This window comes from Oncorhynchus keta, unplaced genomic scaffold (assembly GCF_023373465.1).
Source record: "Oncorhynchus keta strain PuntledgeMale-10-30-2019 unplaced genomic scaffold, Oket_V2 Un_contig_4512_pilon_pilon, whole genome shotgun sequence".
NCBI lineage: Eukaryota > Metazoa > Chordata > Actinopteri > Salmoniformes > Salmonidae > Oncorhynchus > Oncorhynchus keta.
The window spans coordinates 8649-30423 of NW_026287813.1; the positions used below are offsets into that span (position 1 = coordinate 8649).

The 21775-nt window shown below is 44.0% G+C and overlaps 1 pseudogene; it reads left to right on the top strand.

The window, feature by feature from the left end:
- The first annotated feature begins 4435 nt into the window (after positions 1–4435).
- LOC127924778 (alpha-2-macroglobulin-like) lies at positions 4436–20407 on the top strand (annotated as a pseudogene).
- Positions 20408–21775: the final 1368 nt, after the last annotated feature.

A 21775-nucleotide genomic window follows, 5' to 3' on the forward strand; every position in this document is an offset into this window, starting at 1 on the left:
TCCTATCACCCCTGTTTTTGTTCATAGAAGTGAGGATGTGTCTGGCTCTGGCTAAGTGATGTGTATTTTGTTCCAAAATGAACATAAGAGATCCCTAGATCTGGGTAGACAGGAAGTTAGAGTAGAGATTACATGATAACCGACTGCGGACTGTTCTAGGATTGGAGAAGAGGGTATCCTTATAGCATAGAGGATCCCACAAAGGTGGATAGGTTTTCCATGATATGGGGAAACCTGGGAGCACTGTTGAACTCTGTAAAGGTGATGAAATCCTACTAACCATAAAAAATATTAAGCTCTCTGATGCAGGCACTCACACCCTCGGACTACAAAGGACGAGGACAGACATGATGGGTGTGTTTTCTATTAAGGTACTGCCAAGACCAGAGGTAACCGGACACACTCCTCTACCACCACTGTGTTAAAAATACCATTCAGGTAATTAATGTTAGAGACTATTCGGCTATTGATCAATTAGGAACTGGGACTGGTTTTGATTATGGGAGATTGCCTGAAGCTGATTGCAGTAGTAACATAACCATTAATTCCACTTGGCCAGTTACAGGCCTAAACCAAACTAGTGGTCTGGCTGATGTGAGGTGGATGTGTGGAGCCAAAAAAGAGTGCTGAGACCCATTCTTAGAGGAGAATGGCAAGATACGTGTGGTCTGACCAGTGATAATTCCACTGACCATTGTTGATGTTGCTGCTGAACAGCTGCTGAGTTCTGTAACCAGGGGACCTGAAAACATTCCATCCCATGGGAGACATAGATGTAGTGCTCCATGGACAGAGGATGTAGTTGACATACACACCAACCTGTTGGGAGTGCCAGTGGGGGTTCCTCATGAGTTTCAGGCCTTGGGTAGGAATGATGGACTCTGGCACTTACTACCTACTATGGGTCCAGCCATGGTGGATGCTAGACAGACTGCATGGATTAATTATATCTACTATAATCAACTCCCGTGATGCACTCACTGGTATGTCTGAACAGCTTGAGGCCACATTTGGGGTTTCCAGACAGAATAGACTTGCCTTGGATATGCTTCTTGCCAGTCAGGGGGACGTTTGCAAGATGTTCGGTAAACAATGTTGCACGTATATTCCTAATAATACCAGTCCAGATGATATCTAAGGCGGGCTTGATGCACTATCTGATAAGATGAGGTCCACAGGGGGTGGAGGAGTCTGTTCTCTTGGCCTGGTTTGGTAAGTGCACTGATATGATGGTTACTGGATTTCTGGGTGGCAAGGAGCCCACCTGGTACAGGATAGGAGTAGCTGAGAGGACCAGATGGTTTCTAATAATTCTTTACTCTGTTTTCCATGACCAAAGTTTTGTCCTACATCTTACATGTCAATAACAATAAAGTTTTATCCTGTTTTTGATAAGCGACACCCTTGCGGGTGACAAAAGGGGGAAACAAAAGCATACAACAAAGGCATATATCACTTGTTATTAATAATAAACTTTTTATTATTTTCATGAAATGCTATGACTGCTGAAATAAAGGAATGAGTGACACCCTAGCGGGTGTCAAAAGGGGGACTTAAATTTCACACTATTTTCTTTTGTTCTGTTTTTGAATGAGCTGTTCTCTTTTGACATGAAGGTAGTTTAAACTTTGTAACTGTTATATGATTCATTGCTGAATTTGTGTTCACACCCTTGGGGTTATTTTACATTATAGCCATTATAGCTGTTGCCTTGTGTGGAGGTATGTATGTGTTATGCTACCTAGCTGATTTGAAACATTGTTAAAAGTATCAGGGCCATGGAACTTTCTCATGCTGGAAAAATACAGAAGGGAGGGCACATTCAGAGCGTGGGGTTGCGAGAACAAGCGGTCTTTTTGTTAGATAACAGGAGCCAGGTGCGAGATAACGGTATGGAGCATGAGACCCATCTTTCAGTTTTGCAGCCATTTTAGGAGGGGATCCTCCTCATGCCTTTGCACACATTGTATATAGACTCCCCTTTTTTCTACTGTGTTATTGACTTGTTAATTGTTTACTCCATGTGTAACTCTGTGTTGTCTGTTCACACTGCTATGCTTTATCTTGGCCAGGTCGCAGTTGCAAATGAGAACTTGTTCTCAACTAGCCTACCTGGTTAAATAAAGGTGTTCTCAACTAGCCTACCTGGTTAAATAAAGGTGTTCTCAACTAGCCTACCTGGTTAAATAAAGGTGTTCTCAACTAGCCTACCTGGTTAAATAAAGGTGTTCTCAACTAGCCTACCTGGTTAAATAAAGGTGTTCTCAACTAGCCTACCTGGTTAAATAAAGGTGTTCTCAACTAGCCTACCTGGTTAAATAAAGGTGAAATAAAAATATAATCCAATAGAACTACCACTCTGCACCTGATCAGACCACATCACAACATGCAGACTAGAATATGGGATTTGTAGTCCTAAATGAGCCGTACCTACCTTTGCCAGAGACCTGATGCCAGGGGAGCCATCTTGGGTCCTACTCCAGGTTGTGGTACCAGGCCTTCCACTGTGTTAGGGATGTGATAATGGGATTTATTTGATCATGTGAATGATTAGAATATTCCACCCTGAAACCATATGTTTGAGGGTTAAGACTGTTTTTTAATGAAGACTGTAATAAAAATCCTAACGGGAAGCGTTATGATGGGATATAGGCCTATAACAGTCATTGATGAATATCGAATGTACATACATGTATTGGTTTGAATTCATCTTGGACACCATTTAAGTTTCCAGATAGTACACGAGGTATCAGTGTGTATTATTTAGTCACTAAGGGTGGATTTATAATGGGATTTATTTGATCATGTCAATGATTAGAATATTCTTTAACCATATGATTGTATGAAATTGATTAGAATCATGAGATTATTCTAATGGTGTGTGTGGTACCACTAAGTGAGTACTGATGGTGATGGTGGCCACACAAAATATTGACACTTTGGGTCCACTCACTTTTGTTGCCACTGTTTAGACATTAATGGTTGATGTGTTGAGTTATTTTGAGGGGACAGCAAATGTACACTGTTATACAAGCTGTACGCTCACTACTTTACATTGTAGCAAAGTGTCATTTATTCAGTGTTGTCACATGAAAAGATATACTCAAATATTTACAAAAATGTGAGGGGTGTACTCACTTTTGTGATATACTGTATACATCCGTGTGTGTAGGTTATGTCTATTATAGTATCTTAAAAACAGACTGAGCGAGATTCGGTGCCGACCTTGGCCGGGGCCGCTGAGAGTACTTCCCAGGGTCTCCCTATCTTGAGGGAGGATGGGGAGTAAGTCACGGATTCCCCTAAACTTTGTCGGCTGGGTAGGAGATGTTAGTGTGAATGTGTGTGAGTGAGAAGCCAGTATAAAATGAATTGTTTTGTACAACAGACCAGCGCTCTCGTCAATAAACTTTCTGACTATCGTAGCTGGGCCTCCGTCTGATTCACTTCAACCAGTTTCTTACAAATTCTGGGCTTCAGGCTGAGGACTTCATTGAATTGGGTTTATGAACATTGAGAACATAATTCTCGTGACAGGATGTTCCCTCTAAACTCCCTCTGGAGCATCACTGACGTCTGCTTCAGGTACTTCACCTTGGTCTGGGGGTAGGAAAGAAGACAGTAACGACTACCTCATCATCATCATCATGTGCAGTAACGACTACCTCATCTCTGTACAACACACATAGATTATCTTATCCCTGTAGCAGTGAATTTCAAACACAGATTCAACCACAAAAACGAGGAAGCTTTTCCAATGTCTCACAAAGTAGAGCGGATGAGTTGGTAGATGGGTAAAAATTAACAGCAGATATTGAATATCTCTTTCAACATTAAGTTATTAATTACACTTTGGATGGTGTGTCGATACACCCAGTCACTACAAAGATACAGGCGTCCTTCCCAACTCAGTTGCCAGAGAGGAAGGAAACTGCTCAGGGATTTTACCATGAGGCCAATGGTGACTTTAAAACAGTTACAGAGTTCAATGGCTGTGATAAGAGGGGATTAAATGATCTGTCCTGCTTTACCCCGGTGGAAGGATTGTCCGGGATGCCTCTGGAGCATGAGCCAGGTGCCCCTTTAAAGCCATCTCAAAACAAAGCGATGTAGGTCAAATCAAATGTTATTTGTCATATGCGCGAATACAAGTGTAGACTTTTCCGTGAAATGCTTACTTACAAGCCCTTAACCAACAGTGCAGTTCAAGAAGAGGAAAATATTGACCAAGTAGACTAAAATAAACAGTAACACAATAAGAATAACAATAACGAGGCTATATACAGGGGGCACCGGTACCGAGTCCACATGTTAGTTGAGGTAATCAACACGCTGCCTTGTTGACAATATGATCGAGCATTTGAAATGGACGTTCAGTCTAATCGAACTCCCTGAATATCCAGCAGGTGCGAGCGCTTAGTAATTAGAAGGGGAAAAAGTCCGGAACTAAGGATATTTATAGGGACATGACCGACGGGGGATGTTTACTTTCGACTGAGTCCACAAACAACCCGCTGCGGTGAGTATGCCTAGTGCACAGGTGTTCTAGCAACTTGTGTTGCAATCATATACCCAAAACAATAGTTTTTAAATGTTACTTGCATCTGGTCTTTTACAGGATATACCAAATGCAATCCAAAAGGGTTTAGCAACATAATACTGTCTCCTAGTGCACGTTACACTTTTGCAATCTGTGTTTGGTGCCCAGTTTCTCGCCCGATATATTGTAACTCTGTTTAGAAGTAAAACAGTAACCTACATGCAATTGAGCCTTTTTTACCGACCTGTGTCTGCAGCCTGGTCTCATGGACTATATGTAACATAGTAAATGTAAATCTGACAGGCTGAAATCTGTATGAAATGTTAAGTTTGGTATTTTTACAGAAGACTGACAGCTACAATAACCAAAAGGGTGGAGGGGTGGGTGTAGTAAAACTGCCGTATAACATTTTGGGTAATAAGCAACTTCATCATCTAGTTAGCTAAAAGGGTTAAGGTTAGCCAACATGCTAACCACCTCTACTCCTAATGTTAGCTACCTAGTTCATGTTGGCCACAACAAATTGGAATTTGTAAGATGTCTATTTTTAACATCATATGAAATGGATGGACATCCACGAATGTAATACATATAAAATGTAATATATCATACTTGGTTTTCGGTTTTGCGTACAAAATGGTTTGAGACCTGTTTGGGGAAGCTTCTCCCTGTCTGGTGGTATGTCAGTGGGTAGATGCTTCTGATATGGAGTGCATGGTTTGCAGTGCCCAGGAAAGAATTTTAAATTCAATTGTTTGGTCTCTCACCCCCTTCTGTAGAATTGTATTTTATTGGCCAACCCTTAACCTATATCTCCTAACCTGCTGTGGAAGCTCTAACCTTATAGGTGAAGTCAATTGACAATCTGGATCCCATCTAGACACAACCTGTATACTGTGCAGTAGGAATACTGGGTCATAACAGACTTGGTGGTTTATTTTTCTCCTTTAGTCATGGTTCTTCCTGGGCTTCAGGTTTGGAGATGGATACTCTTTGCCTGCATTCACTGGCGTTGTGTCTGTCAAGAGACTCCAAGACCGTAAGTCCATCTGCAGTTAGAATTTAGTGATCAGACTTGTCAGAGCAATTTTTCACCTATCCTTTCTGCAGATCTTTATCCCCTCTTGTATATTTCAACTGGCTTTGGGTTTAGAGATGTACTGATTTTCCTGTTGCCGGGTGTGTTCTCTGTAGGGTTTACATGGTAGCCGTTCCTGCAGTGATCCAGGCAGGCTCAGAGGCCAAGCTTTGTGCCAGCCTTCTGCAGCCCAACGAGACCCTGGTCATGACCGTATCTCTGATGGCCGACGGGCAGAACAAGAGACTTCTCCACCAGAGTTCTGACCAAGAGTTTCACCTCTGTTTCCAGTTTCAGGTCAGCCCAGCACTGGTGGACTTTCAGAACCATTCCATTAAGAGTGGACTGTACTGCTCAGCTTTGATGCATCGCTTAGGTTCTTTGTGCAATGCCAGCTTGTTTTATGGCAAATGTCAGTGGTGGCCTACTAGAACTTTTCTTCCAATTTGTACCAGGTTTTGATTGAATGCTAGTATATACTATTGAGACCATTTCTATATGTAACTTCCAGTAGGCTGAATGCATAATGGGATCCCTGCAGGAGTTAACCGCTCTACCTTGAAGTGGCTAGTGGCTCTTACCAACTGGGCCACACGGCACCACATTTGAATGTCCTATGTTATCGGTCCGTTTGTTCACCGGCGTTGCCCGTTTCCGTCCCTGACAGGCGCCTAGTGTGAAGAGCGACGAAGTGCAGAACTTTAAGGTGGAGGTTCGAGGAGAAACATTCCTATCAACAGAGGAGAGAAGGGTCATGATCAAACCCTACAGCCCCATGACGTTCATCCAAACGGACAAACCAATCTACAACCCAGGACAAACGGGTAATGTTAGAGCCGGTACACCTTTAGTCTGGTTGCTAAGAAACGGGCCAATGTTCTGTAATGGTTTACTCCGGGGCTTTGACCTTTTGGGCCCCTGACCCCACTTTGACATCAACAGTTATCCACGACCCCACCGTGCTCCCTTTGTTTATTTGAGGCCATAACAGTATTACAATGAAGTACTGTCGGACTGAAATCTGAAGGAAGTATTGTTTGAAATGCATTGGGCAATAATTGTGTAGAAAAGAACACCATCATTGCTGGCAATGCTCTTCCCCAGTCTGTTCTAACGTCATGCGTGGCTTATGAGGATTGTAGAGAGAAACGGTAGACATCTGAAGAGCCTCGTTGTTCAGGAATGTGGTGCAGATGCAGTAAATCCCCCTGGGTTCAATCAGGATATGTACACTGGAATCAGGCTGGAAATCCTCAACCAGTATTTCTGGGAATCCTTGGAATTGAGAAAGTTGCCTGAAATTCTGCTTCTAATATTCTCATTGTGTTTGTCGTTGGCTGTTTACAGTGCTTTTTAGAGTCGTCACCTTGGATACCCATTTTAGCCCCGTCAATCAGCTGGTGAGTTGAAAATATACGTTTGACAATAGTATTTTAGTTCAGTCTCTACTATTTCAATCCACGATGCAGAAGTGTCACACTACTGTGATGGACATAGCAGTCTGGTATTATGTACAGCAATCAACCAGCCAGGACATGAGGCTTCCTTTCATATAGGTCAGATTGGAATGTATGGGATCATCTTTTCCCGAGATTGAATTGCAAATGCTACATGTGATGTTTACGTTAAGTGACCAAGCCAATCACCTGTCTAGTAGCTGTAGACGGCTATGCTCTGTTTTGGCATTGGAGTTCTTAATGAAACATGACTCCATCTCTTGTCTTTGCCCTTCACAGTACAACATTGTGGAACTTGAGGTAAGATCCTTGTTGGTGTAACTTTATGTTGACTGTCTGTGTAAAGACTGCAGCATTATGACTCCCCCTGCTAGCTAGGTCCTCATATCCACCTACTGTAGAAGATACTTCCAATCAGCGTTGTGTGTAATCTGGGCCCTCTTCAGTAGATGAATGTTGCAGATAGAACTGACTCCTTGTCCTGTATACCGTTGTGAACTTTCCACAACGTCGTGTCCTGCTGAACATGCCCCTTCCTATGAACCAACAGGATGTTAATCACAACCGGATTGGACAGTGGGTTAACACTACATCCAGTGGCAACATTCTGCAGCTTTCTCACCCCCTGAACTCTGAAGCACCTGTAGGATCCTATACCATTGTAGTGTGGATTGGTGAAGAGAAAATCTACCACAACTTCAAGGTAGAACAGTATGGTAGGTTGAGTTTCTCTTTCATGCTCGGTAATGTTGCATCAATGCATCACAATCCTGGAACGTTGTGGAGTTGACTGCTGTTCTTTTTATCTGTAGTTTTGCCCAAGTTTGAGATCAAATGAACCTCACTGACAAGATCAGTGTTGTTCAAGAAGAGTATGAAGTGAAAGTGTGTGCAGAGTGAGTAAACACTATTGGTGATTTGCAATGTACTGTAGTTACAAGGTGATGTGTAACTCCACTACACGTCATTAATTATCTCATTACGTGAAGGCAGACCTGGGTTGAATTACTATTAGAAGTATTTAATTTATTTACAGTGATATAGGTGATCAATGTCAGAGGTATAGAATACAATATAAACATATGAGATGAGTAATGCAAGGTATGTAAGCATTACTAGTGACTAGTATTCCAATGATGTCAAGTCTGTAGGCAGCAGCCTCTGCTAGTACTGTAGCTTCATTTGATAATACACTTGGAAATGTATGCATTTGAGGATACTCAAATACACTTATTTAAATCTAAAAGTCCTTAAATATGCATGTGGTCTGCATTAATGACCCATGCTAATTGAAGACCTATAGTGCTACTGCGCAAGTCTTAAACTGCTGCTAGGATCCCTGAGATTTGTTAGTGGCATTTACATGAACAGCTGGTTCTTCGGTCATAAAGCATCTCAAATTAGGATGGCAGTTCTAGGATCAGGTCCCAGCCTGACATGTGACCTTGTTCATTATGATCTATAGTTAAAACTGATCCCGTTCTGAGGCTCTATGAATACAGGTCCAGATTCATTGACCGTGTTAAACGCCTGACTTCAAGCCTTTAGGTCTTATGTTTTTAATATGGTAACTGGATGTAGGAAGTTGACACTTGTCTTGTTGTGAATTGAAATCAGATACACGTATGGGCAGCCTGTACCTGGTAAAGCAGGGGTCAAGTTGTGCCGACCTTTGGTGGACAATGCAGTGATACCAATAACAATTGATGAGCGAAATCCACAAGGAGTTCCTGATTACACACCTCCGTGCCACAAAGAGTCAATAGAGGTCTGTATGCTTTCCTAAAACGAGTAGTGCTGTTTTTACAAACATGTTACATTTTGAATGGGATTTAAATGTGTGGTTCTGCTTGCTTTTCCTAGATGGACCATACTGGCTGTGCTTCTTGTGTCTTCAACATGGCACTTTTCACAAAGAATGCAGGAGAGAAATTGCTGGGAGACGTGTTTAGTTTCCATGCAGAAGTACAGGAGGAGGGGACAGGCAAGTCCTCATCACAATCATTATGAGATGCATCATGTTGTTGACTCAATACAAACCCTTCATTTCACTTCAGCTGATGGCGACGTAACTGTTGCCTGTTTAATTAGATCAGGTTCCCTAACTGTCCTGGGGTTCCCCCTGAGTTTTGGTTTTTGCCCGAGCGCTACACAGCTGACTGAAATAACCATCTCGTAATGTAGTTTTGATTTGAATCTGCTGGAGTGCCAGGGCAAGAAACTACAAGGTGCACCCAGGGGGGGTCCCAGAACTGAGTTAGGGTTACTCTGCGTTGGCTCAAGGTTTTGTAAGAAAGGGCTTTTTGACCGTTGGTGCTGCAGCAGGGTGTTGTGTAATGCTGTTTTAATGGAAGCTGTTTCTGTATTGTGAAATAAAACTATATTTGTTTTCATTTGACAGGTATTACACTGTCTGAGGAAAAAAATGTAGAACTGTCCTATGTGATTGGAGAATTCACATTTGTTGACATGCCCCAAATCTATGAGCATGGATCAATTATCGAAGGCAAGGTAAGTCCAAATGGTGTTCCTGTTGCATTGTGGATGCTTGGTTTGTCCTGCTTCCTGAACTACCAGTATGTGGTGTCACTAATCATTCATAGTTCAACACCCCAGGAATTTTCTTCAGATAAATGATCACAGATTAACACTTTTAGGCACCACTGTAATCAATATAACGTTTACACATTACTCCCATCTCTTTGACAGATTTGTTATGTCTACTAATACTGCATCTTTTTCTTAGATGTTTTAAGGAACTTACTAATACTTTTCAATGAAAGGCTGGTCCTCACTTCATTCTACGACCCCCTTTTTCTTCAGATAAATGCTGTTGGATATAACAACAACCATCTCTGACATGTTAGTCTACCTGTTCGAGGAGAAAGGCTGGTCCTCATATCTATTGACTACAGAACCTAACCACGGACAGTCGTGGTATTGCCAGGTTCTCCGTCAACACAACCAGTCTGCCCAAAGAGAATATTAACCTCGTAGTAAGTATGATTCCTTCTAGGTTTGAGAGACTTTATACTCTATGCCAGTGTCTGGGACTAAACAATATCTACGTTTTAAATAGAACTATAACTAATTAAACTTATAATAAAGAGTATATCTAATTAATAATGTCAATTCATAAGGAAGGATTGTGGCTTTTTAAGCAAGCAAAAGGGTCGTTAACCTACGGTTGAACCGACTCAACTTAGCTCTGGGATGTTTAGATAAGATGGAGAGTTCCAGATAATGGAAAAGTCTTCTAAATGGTGATGGATGAAGGTGAAGATTCCAGAAGTTAATCTGGATAAGTGAGTGAGCTAGTGGGTTGGAATCAACTTTTGAACCTGTTCTTTCCTGGTCATAGGAGGAAAGACATTTTATAACCTACATATTTAGTATATAAACTGTTTGTGGTTTCATGGCAGTGAGCTCCGAGAATAAATACTATCATCTAATTTTGATAAGACTGGTCTTTTATACAAATAAGAATCTTACAAATTCTTAAACAGAGTGCATTTAATTAATGAACGCATATAGGAATTATGACATTCCTGTGACGGGGCAACCGAAACGTGCACCGCTTGGGGTCCCCAGGACTGTTGGGGGAAACGATGCCCAGAGGTCATGACCTTAACAGGCTAGGTGGAAGTAAGGTGGATCTGTTACCATATTGCTTCCTGTCATCCCCTCAGATCCCCACTGTATATAGGACGGGTTCTAGGGGTTGATTTAGGATTGGGCCTTTAGTTACTGTTCCTTTCCAGGTGAGCGACACCCCACAAGTGGAGTACCCAGGATACAGGGTCCCCTACTTCAACAGAGGGCAACACCTACTCTCGCTGATCCAGCCCGCTGACATTAAACCGTCCAGCTCCCTGGCTATTCAGAAGGTGGAGAAACCACTGGCGTGTGGGCAGGCGGTGTCCATCACCATCCGCTATGCCATCGTAGGGAGACTGTCCCAAAGGGCTCTGTGGCTGTCCTCTACCTGGTGAGTAGAACCAGGAACAACCTGCAAACCCATGGTGCCTCTCAAATAGCACCATATTTCCTATTTGCACTCCTTTTGACACACTTTCATAGGAAGGATGTTCCTAAACTACACCAATAGTCCTAATCAACCACCGTAACCCAACCTTGCGCATGTTAAAAATTGGAATTCGTAATATACATTTATCAAATTCATAACCTATAGAAAATGGATGATGGGCATCCACAAATGAATAGGTGCTAACGTATCATGCTAATTGGAGTCTTGGATTTGTTAACCGTGTTACGTCTACCCGGTGAGTCCAGGTTGCAACGTCTCCACTCTGTTGCTGAGAACTGTTTCCTTTCCCTCCAGGCCTTGTCCAGAGGGGTCATAGTTCAGCATGGACACATCAATGTTACTGTGCAGCAGGACAGTCCTGGTGAGTGAGTTTCATTAAGTGATTCTGAACATTCTGGAAGGTGCTTAATGAGTGACCTGCTCTTGCGTTGCAGTAGCTGAGGGTGACGTCACCTTGACGTTGGCAGTGGTCCCAGAGATGGCGCCGGTGGTTCAGCTCCTGGTGTACAGTATGCTACCCAGTGAGACTGTCATCGCCCACAGCATGAACTTCCCCACTGAGAAATGCTTCAGGAACAAGGTGTGTGGAGGAGTCTGGCATATCCCCAGTAACTGTATATCACAAACATTGTTGTCCCTTTATGAAAGGTGTCCAGTATTTCCATGCAGACTGTATCATACCTGGAGTAATGGTATCTGTGTCTGCCAGGTGTCGGTGGAGTTCTCTCCCTCCAACGCTGTCCCAGGGAGGAGAACACCCTGCATCTCTCGGCCCGGCCCGGTTCCCTCTGTGGCCTCGGTGCTGTTGACCAGAGTGTTGGCGTCATGGAGCCAGGGAAGAGGCTGGATGCTGACAAGGTAACACGGCTCACTGAAGTGAACAGCGGTGGTACCACCGTACCTACTGTTTTGGTGGTGCTGGGAATTACAACCAGTGACTACAGCAGACATGGAGTGGATCTGTTCACTGTTGGGAGCTTTATCAAATGTGATGGGACTCATTCTCTGGCTTGAGGCCCACTTTCTATTGTCTCTCAGTAACTGGAAAGCACCTCCTTGTTGATGGGACAACTTTCTAAACGTTTTAGCAATGGACAACAAAATGGAGTGTTTCCCAAGTAGTCGTTTCGGTCTGTTCTGTTTGGTAATTTCACACCTCCCTGTTGTCCCTTTCCAGATATTTGATTTGTTACCGGTCAAGGAGACGACCTATATTCCCTACGAGCTTGAAGATCCGGTAGCGTGTTTACGCGTTAGACCAAGGAGATCCATAATACCACACCCATATGGACCGTCTGAGCAGACAAACGATCCTTATGCAGTTTTTCAGGTAAATATTTCTGCCCTGTTTTCTCAACTTGATGAATCAGTCACCATACTGTTACAATGTGTTAATCTTACACTGTTAAACTTAATATAATGACAAACAGACTTTTATTACTAAATTGGTTCTGCTTTTTCTAGACACTGGGATTGAAGCTAGCGACTAACCTGGATATAAGAGTACCTTCCTGCCTCAGTTACCAGGGGAACCAGTACTATCGCTCCTATGGTGAGATGTCCTGACCAACCCTTATTCTCATTGCCAAGTCTAATGAATCTTGGGTTATGGATGACCTTTTGCTAGAATAACAAAGCCTGGTTAAACTGGTCTAAACACTGCATGCACTCACTGAGCCCAGCAGCATTCAGTCTATTTTTAACTTGACACTAATGGCCATGTTTTGTGTCGGTAGTAGCTTACAGCCCAATGGCTAGGCCTGGATCAGCGGGTCCTAGACTTGAAATGGCTGTGGCTGGTGGACTTGCCGCTCCACCTCCGCCACCCATACAGACGGTCCGTACATTCTTCCCTGAGACATGGATTTGGGACCTTGTGGAAGTTGGGTAAGTGCTCTGCGGAGTGAGGCCGACCTCTGGTGAAAGCCCTCTTAGCTCTTGCCTCATATCCAAACAGTAGTGGTGTAGATTAGGAACCTGAACCTCTGTAAACTGAGGAAAGACCCTTTGACCTCAATGGGTGTCCCTGGTTAGATAAAGCTTAAATGCATTTGTAACAACAAACTGTGTTGCAATTAGTCCTTCTCTATTGCTCACTTGGTGGCTTTCTGTTTGAACTCTGACCTCTGTATTCCAGGGAGTCTGGATCTCTAGATGTCCCCCTGACAGTCCCAGACACCATCACCACCTGGGAGACTGAGGTCTTCTGCCTGGCCCCCAGTGGCTTCGGTCTGGCTCCTCTGGTGGAGCTCACGGTCTTCCAGCCCTTCTTCCTGGAGCTCACCCTGCCCTACTCAGTCATCCGGGGAGAGCACTTTGAGCTGAAGGCCACTGTGTTTAACTACCTCTCCAAGTGCATCATGGTACGACACTGCACCAGGATGGTTTCTTGAGTTGTATTGTTATCTTACGCCGTGTTCCTCTTTGGCAGGTTTCTGTGACTCCAGCTCTTTCCTCAGACTACACTCTCACACCCTTGCGTGATGTCCAGGACTCCTCGTGCTTGTGTGCCAATGGACGAAAGACCTTCAGTTGGACAATGGCCCCCTCTGTCCTGGGTTAGTCTTCATCTGTTCAAACAGCAGAATGGATGTCAACCTGAGTTGTGTACTGTCACCGTATTGGATGTTGTGTAACCTGTACTGTGTGTAGGGGTTTTGAACGTGTCTGTTAGTGCGGAGGCTGTCCAGTCCCAGACTGCGTGTGACAATGGGGTTGTGAACGTACCGGAGAGAGGACGCGTTGACACAGTCACACGGAGCCTGCTGGTGAAGGTATGTAGTCTACTGCTGTGGGAGAACTAACGTTAGGTAGCACAGATACTGCCTCTGAAATGAATCCCTCTCCTCCTCCAGGCTGAGGGAACAGAGAAGAGCCACACCTACAACTGGTTGCTGTGTCCTACTGGTCAGTAATGAATCAACGTTGAATGTTCACGGTGGTTGACGTGATCATCTTCATTCAGCTCCTCTTTGTGTCCACAGGAGAAGCTCTGACGGAGGAGGTGGAACTGCAACTTCCCCAGAATGTGGTGGCTGGCTCTGCTAGGATTTCCCTCTCAGTTCTGGGTAAAATAAACCATTGTGTAGTGGTGGGAAGACGACCCTTCTCCAGTGACGATGCTGCTGTTTGCTGTAACGGAAGTCCCTTGTTTCTCTGTAGGGGACATCCTGGGTCGGGCCCTCAACAACCTGGATGGACTGTTGCAGATGCCGTATGGGTGTGGGGAGCAGAATATGGCCCTGCTCTCCCCCAATATCTACATCCTGGAGTACCTGAGGAACACAGAGCAGCTCACGCCAGCCATCCTAGAAAAGGCCACCAAGTTCCTCACTAGTGGTAGGAGAGTCCCTTAAAATCTGTCTATTAGATGCCAAATCCACAAACCGGCCTGGATTTGTCTAATTAGAGGATTTAGTTTTCTCCACGGTGTACCCTGCTGTCATGGTAACGGCGGAGCTGAATAACAGATGATATCAATGTCTTAACATCACTGACCCAACACATGGTTTTCTACTGTCTCATAGCACCCTATTCCTGTATGTAGGTTTTCACTCCAACCCTAATCTCGCTCCCCTTCTAATAATTAGCCGGTTGAATGGGGTTAATTCCAACTTGGTTGGAGGGTAGCTCTCCACGAACAGGGTTGGGGAGCCATTTGGGGCACAACTCTGGGAATAGAACAAGCGCTTGGTCACCGTTGATGATGATAACCCATCGGCAGGTTACCAAAGGCAGCTGAACTACAAGAATGCCGACGGTGCGTACAGCACGTTTGGACAAGGCTTGGGGAACACCTGGTGAGTACGTGGCTTGTTTTTAACCTACTGGTAGTTTCAATGACATATTGACCAATCAAATGGCATCTCTGGCATGGAGACGATGGATAGGACAGCTGACGTGTGATGTCAGGGCTTTTAAATGAATCCACTTCTTTCTTCAGGCTGACTGCTTTTGTCTTGAGATCCTTTGGCAAAGCCCAGTCTTTCATCTATGTTGACCCGGCAACGATGGAGCAATCCAAGACTTGGTTGGAACGTCAACAAGGCCAACATGGCTGTTTCAGAACTTTAGGGAAGCTCTTGAACAACCGAATGAAGGTATTTGTATTGCTAATAAACTGGTTGTCTGTTTCGTCAGACCGGCCATAGTTTGATTTCAACAGGCTAGTGTCTTGACATTGTTTTCTAGGGTGGAGTGACGGATGAAGTCACACTGACTGCTTACATCACTGCTTCAATGCTGGAGCTCAACATGTCCGTGACGGTAAGTAGCTTCACTCCATGGAACCATTCATTTCTCTCTCACACCGTCATTACAGGCAACTCATTCAGCCTCCTGTATGAAATCTGTCTTACATCAACTGTCATTTACAGCTTCTACGACGTAGTGAAGTAATTTCTCTGCTAGTAGCCTATGAAATAACGAAGAATGGGCTTAGATATGTAAGGGAACACCCCTGAAATGGACAAAAATGAATGGGAAGTCATTGGCACTGGACAAACCATATCACTCAATTCTGCGTCGTTTTGTTCAAAGTTGATTGCAAATGCCATATGGCAAATGCCAGGTGTAACACTTTGAAAATCCAACAGGTGGCGAGCGCGCTCCACTGTGGTTTTTCATATTGCAAATGCAACAAGTCAACATCAAAAAGCAACATTTTTAAAAAGTGAAAAAAAAAATGCAAAAACCTAGCAACCCCTTAAAATGCTTTCTGGACTGTTTTTTGAAATTCTTTTGATTTGTGTCTACACACGTATAAGAACTTCATCAACATACTTTAGTCATTATTTATTTTTTTACTTGTGCATATGTTTTGTCCATTTGCAATGTGATTTCATAGGAAGTCAAAAGTAACTATTTTTGGGGCCAAATGCCATAAGAAATTTGACATGCTCAAAAATCCTGCAGAAATGCCAAATTGACTGGCCTGATGAACACAGGATGGCCGGGCATTGATCGCTCGTTGTGTTTTCTTTATGTTCATTGGTTTATGTTTTCTCACTTTTGCAAATTCACTGTGCATTTGCAATATGGTTCAATGGGCATTTACCATCACGAATTTGTCATGCTATAAAAATCTTGCAGGAATGCGAAATTGATGGCTGGGCAGTGATTCTGGTACCTCACTGTTTAAATATATTGCAACTGGACAATAGTCACCAGCAAGTCACTGTCCATCAGTCAATTGGATATCATTTGTTTAGTAGCCAACTATCACATACTACAGAGCTGGCCCAAAATTCACAACTCCTTCTATTCAAACCATAATAAAAACGTAGTTGCGTTCCAGCTGCGGGTCCAGTTCTGATGTTATGTGTAGGCCTAGCTGAGGCAACCCTGAATCCCAAGTTTTGGCTCGATAGGTCATTTGGTGCCAGAGCAAGACTCTAATTGGTGCTGAAAATACACTTTTTTTTCCCCCCATGCCTTGCTACGGGGTCAGTCTATGGGCCGAGGCGGTCGCAATGCACCTAGTCTGCGACTCTGGGACATTTCTAAATGTTGTCATTTTCGTGATGGTCAAAATGAATTGAAGTCATTGCAAATGTACGAGGCTGTTTCTCGGTCCGAGGACCTTCTAGAGCCACGTAACTCACCACGCACTCACCATCGACCTGAGGTCCAGAACAGATTTTGGAATTCTGACGTTTCTTTTAAAGTTCCAACAAGGTTAACTAATACAGGCACTGTCTCTACGCACCCCAATGGGTCCCTCCTGCCAAGCTGTGTGTGATTTAGTTTTTCTTTGAAATTTTATGGGAAAAATGACTGATTTCCAGTTCATGGGGGTTGCCTAATCACACATGAAGTTTTGAAAAGATCTGACCTTTTTAACCCTTGGAAACAGCCAATATGACACAATTTAAGGCACTTCCGGTTGGCACAGGAAGCTATAAATAAACTCATATCCTGACTGGGGTATGCCTTTACAGAATCGTGAGTTATTTACGGAGGGTTTAGTGAGTTATTTCAGGAAATCACAAATCTCGCAGAGCTCCGCAGCACACTTTAAAAAGATTTGTATGAACACCCTGCAACTGGATCTGTAACTGTTTTAAAAAAACATCACCAATTTGACATTGTACGATTTCTCTTAAATGACGATAGATAAATGGCTGGTTCTTTTTTGTTATTGACACCAGAGGCTCCTTGACTTTGACGTGAAGCGGAAAAATTATTGCTCTATTTTCATTTTGGACCTTTCTTCCCAGAAAAATGGCCACAACTCAAACCGTTGAGGCCTAGACGCCAACTGCCCATTATGCCAAACCTTCGTGATTCGTGATGTTTTGTACATTTGCAATATGATTGCTTATGCCCTCTTGTGGGATTTACCGGGACAGTGGAAAAATGCAAATTGGATTATTTTATAAAACGGAAACCGAATGTTTGACTTCCCGGTAGATCCGGCCCTGCCGCACGGCCCGACGCCGTCCGTGAATTTTAGAAACGTTTTCGGAAGTTTAGTAAGGGACCGTATATTTGCAATATGGACTTTCTCACTAACCATATGGCAAAATGTTCCCTTAAGGTGTGTTGCTACTGATATCAGGCTCTGTATGCTACTGTAAAGTGAGAAAGGAAATGTGCTGTTGTCTGGTCCCAGATCTGTTGGTGTTTATTTTTAGAGTGCCATGCCTCTTTAGCAGGGGACCTCTGCATATACACAAATTATACCCTTTACAAATGTAATAAAATGTACAAGGACAAACAATCCCGTTCGTCAGCAAAAAGTGTTCCCTGATCAACAATTTGAACTGCCTGAGGCCCCAGAACAGCAAGTTGAATGGAACCCAGTCCAAACTGATCTGGGACCAGGCTGGCTTTTAATGTGCTGCTGTCATTCTGTGCTCTAGGATCCTGTTGTGGACCACAGCTTGTCTTGCCTGAAGAACTCCACCAGTGATTTGTCCAACACCTACGCTACTGCTCTGCTGGCCTACACCTTCACCCTGGCGGGTGACATGGAGACACGGGCCCGGCTTCTGCAGCACCTCGACACCATCTCATTTCAAGAGGGTGAGCGATATCCTGGTAGCGCTGTCTTGCCTTGATTGGAGCATGCCTGGATAATGGAGTACGCAAAAGTGCAAACCATCTGGCACTCCAGATGGGCCCAATACAATTAATAATTTAAAAATATTGTTAAGAAAAAAATACCCTAAAATTGTTTTGGAACATGAATTGGGAGGTCAGAACTTTGTATTGTGTAGTCTGTATTAGGGTGAATAAGAGTCCTTATTCTGGTGTGTGCTCCTCAGGGGGTCTCCTGCACTGGTCCCAGTCCTCCTCGGAGACCTCACCCTCCCTGGAGGTGGAGATCAGCTCCTACGTTCTGCTGGCGTCCCTCAGTGCCTCTTCTCGGTCGACCTCTGACCTGGGCTATGCCTCCCGCATCGTCAGGTGGCTGGTGAGGCAGCAGAACGCCTACGGAGGCTTCTCTTCCACCCAGGTATACTTCCTAAACACCAGTGGTCTGAAATGGTGCACTAGTACAAACATTGACTCGTATCAGACCACAGGGCATGTGTTCTCCATGTCCAACCTGGTGAGGCTCACTTCCACTGATAGAGCCTAGAAACCATCATCCTAATGGATGGAATTGGGATTTAGTCACTTTAGCAACTGTTCAATGTGAGGAAAATAATCAACCCTTTAAAATGGTCTCTTTTCATTTTGAACTGATTGTCTAGGACACGGTGGTGGCCCTCCAGGCCCTGGCTCTCTACTCCACCAGGGTGTTCAGTAGAGGAGGAGCCAGCACGGTGACGGTAAGGTCTCCCAGTGGGGACCGGTGCCTCTTCCATGTGAACCAAAACAACAAGCTTCTGTATCAGGAGAGGGTGCTGCAGGACACAGAAGGGAAGTACAGCATTGAAGTGCAGGGCAGTGCTTGTGCCTCAGTGCAGGTCAGTGAATACACATCTCTGCTCCAGTCCTGTGGCGCAAGATGCACTTTAATACACATTACAGGGAAGCTGTTTCTTCTGGCTCATAAAATGTTTGTATTCGGACAGGATGGTTTCCTGACTTCCTCTTCTCTATCCCAGGTGGTGCTCCGCTACAACGTCCCTACTCCTACCAGAAGCACAACGCTCAGTATCCAGGTGACTCCAGAGATGGACTGCAACAGGAAGTCTTTGAGACCCAGAGTCACGCTGAAGCTCCAGTCTCTGTAAGAATGAAGGACAAATTTGTATGAATTATTTTAAATGTGTCATCTTGGAGTGTGATCTGCAGAATGGGTTTGACCCAAATGAATTAGTTTTGTTATACCTGTGTATAGGTTATTGACCTTCTCGTTGGTACCTCGGCTTGGATCAGTCAGAATGCTTATCTGGTCTTTATGGCTAAAATAATCCAAGCATTTGATTATTAAAATCCGTTGTCAATCATCTTTCTCAGATATCATGGAAAGGAGCTCACCACCAATATGATTATAGTGGATTTGAAAATGCTCTCTGGGTTTTCTCCAGATCCAGACTCTTTGGGGAGGGTGAGTTGTTGGGACCTTTATCCGTGGATGTCTTGCCTCATCTGTGTCCCTTTGTTTAAGGATGAAGGTTCTTTGTTCATGCAATATCAATGACTTGTCTTCACAGCTGAGGGGTTCAAGTCAAGTGGATCGTGTTGATATCAAAGATGACCATGTGTTAATGTACTTGACAGAGGTGAGGTGAAAACCATCTATCGGTTTGAAACCATTCACATGGCGCTTCATTTAAACATAATATATTTTGATGTACAGTTACTTCTGCTTTGATCATTTAATGACCCGTGTGTTTGTTTTTCTCCCAACAGCTGATATCACTACTTCCTTTCCGCATCACCCTGGACATCATACAGGAGCTCCCAGTACAGAATCTAAAGCCAGCAGTGGTCAAGATCTATGACTACTACCAGCCAAGTAAGTTACTCTACTAACCCCTCTTCTGGGGAACATTTGGTCAACTTGTTTTCATTTACTGAGACGAAGCTGTCTTGCGGTTACAGGTGACCAGGCTGAGACAGAATACGTCTTCCCTTGCAACTAGGGGTTCCAAACTGGTGAGCTACTTGAGATCTGTAGTTATTGGTGATGAATTGTGTTCTAGGTGACTCGCGTACTATACATGATTTTAGGGAGCCAGTCTTCCTTTAATCTAAATGCTGGTCAGTTTGCTGACGGCTTCATTAAATGTCTTTGCTCCTCGACAGATGGAAGAAGATGTCACACCTGCAACCCTTGAGACGTCTTTCAAAAACTATGGATCTGGAAATAAAGTGTTTGATTAGAACCCCTTTCTGGAGCCTTTTGTCTTTGAGTAGTGAGGTGAATATTGAGGCAGTGGTGTTCATCCTGGGGTACATTAAGGAATGTGAATGGGTCCAGTAAACAGAGCACCTCTCTGGAGGTGTAGTTTCCATCTGTGCTGTTAATCAGTGTCGCCAATTGTACAAAAGTGTACGTAACTTTGGGTTCTCATCTGTTTTGTTCCTCAGTCTGTGACATGGACCCCCTGTAGTCATGAAGCCCTGGTTCATCTTTAGTTCTCATCAGGAATCAGCAAGATGTGGTGGTAAACGCCTCACAAATCAATGAGATTGACGACCCAACAGATACTCTAGAGCCCTACTGACGACACGACAGATACTCTAGAGCCCTACTGACGACCCGACAGATACTCTAGAGCCCTACTGACGACACGACAGATACTCTAGAGCCCTACTGACGACACGACAGATACTCTAGAGCCCTACTGACGACACGACAGATACTCTAGAGCCCTACTGACGACACGACAGATACTCTAGAGCCCTACTGACGACACGACTCGCATCTCGTTCAGACTTTAGTATGCAAACATACTGGGATTAAGAGTAGCTGTGAAAAGCAGTGTTTCTGACCTGGCAATGGTAAATAAAACACGTTCTGGGTTGACTGACAGCTCAGCATGTACAGTAAACTAAGCAATTACTCTACTTTCGACGGCGGTACAATACTAGATGTTTCAGTTCAGAAGATTTAGCAAGCCAGTACTCAGGAATTGTTAAACAACAGTGAACACATATCACCATGTGAATTGTTTCATGAGCTGAAAAAAAAGATCCCAGAAATGTCCCATACGTACGAAGAAAGCTCTCATTGTGCACAAATTTGAGCATTTGGACTTTTCCACTTGACAGGTGGGGCTGATGACACGTGTTCACCTTGTGCTGAGGACAATGAGGTCGCTCTGAAATGTGCATTTGTCGCAATGCCACAGCTGTCAAGTTGAGGGGGCATGCAATTTGCATGCTTACTGCAGAAATGTCTGCCAGAGCTGTTGCCAGATAATTGAGTTATTTCCTGTTTCCTGCATCAAGTCATTTGTAAAGAATGTCCCAACCGGCCTCACGACCAGGAATTGTAATCCTGCCAGCCCAAGAACTCCACATCCGGCTTCACCTGCAGCATCGTCTGACCTGGCAGCTGATGACACTGGAGTATTTCTGGCTGTAGCAAAGCCTTTTCATTGGGGGGGGTCACTGATTGTCTGGCTCAGTGGGTGGGCCTATGCCCTCCCATATTTCAATTGACTGCTTTCCTTATGTAAACTAACTCTGAAGTTGTTGCATGTATAAGATCAACCCACTTCAGTGGTCACTGTTACGGGTGTATTCTA